Source organism: Austrofundulus limnaeus, unplaced genomic scaffold (genome assembly GCF_001266775.1).
Source record: "Austrofundulus limnaeus strain Quisiro unplaced genomic scaffold, Austrofundulus_limnaeus-1.0 Scaffold3401, whole genome shotgun sequence".
Taxonomy (NCBI): domain Eukaryota; kingdom Metazoa; phylum Chordata; class Actinopteri; order Cyprinodontiformes; family Rivulidae; genus Austrofundulus; species Austrofundulus limnaeus.
The window spans coordinates 1-340 of record NW_013955803.1 but is presented as its reverse complement, the minus strand read 5'-3'; the positions used below and the strand labels follow the sequence as shown (position 1 = coordinate 340).

Sequence of the window (340 nt, the reverse complement as noted above, 5' to 3'; positions counted from 1 at the left end):
GGTTTTCCCTGAACATGATTGGTCTGTTTGACTTTTGTGGGCGTAGTTGGTTAATGAAGTGGCTGGTTGTAATCACATATATCTCTCTCTAATTTGGCTGGGCTTGGAAGAATTCCTAAGAGTCTGTGGCTTGGCTTGGTGTGCTTTGTCTAAATGCCATTAATGGCAGATGGCAAGAAGAGCTGCAGTCGTTTTGCATTTAAACAACAATGCACGGCTCGGAGTGGGCTATCCATGGGATAATAAAGTGCCTCTGCCGAAACCCGGGATTGAACCAGAGACCTTCAGATCTTCAGTCTGACGCTCTCCCAACTGAGCTATTTCGGCTCACGAGGTTTGG

The 340-nt window shown here is 46.8% G+C and overlaps 1 non-coding gene across 1 annotated transcript; it reads right to left on the bottom strand.

The window, feature by feature from the left end:
- Window positions 1–254: 254 nt before the first annotated feature.
- trnaf-gaa (transfer RNA phenylalanine (anticodon GAA)) lies at window positions 255–327 on the bottom strand. Its single transcript has one exon. It is a non-coding gene; the product is annotated as a tRNA-Phe (tRNA).
- Window positions 328–340: the final 13 nt, after the last annotated feature.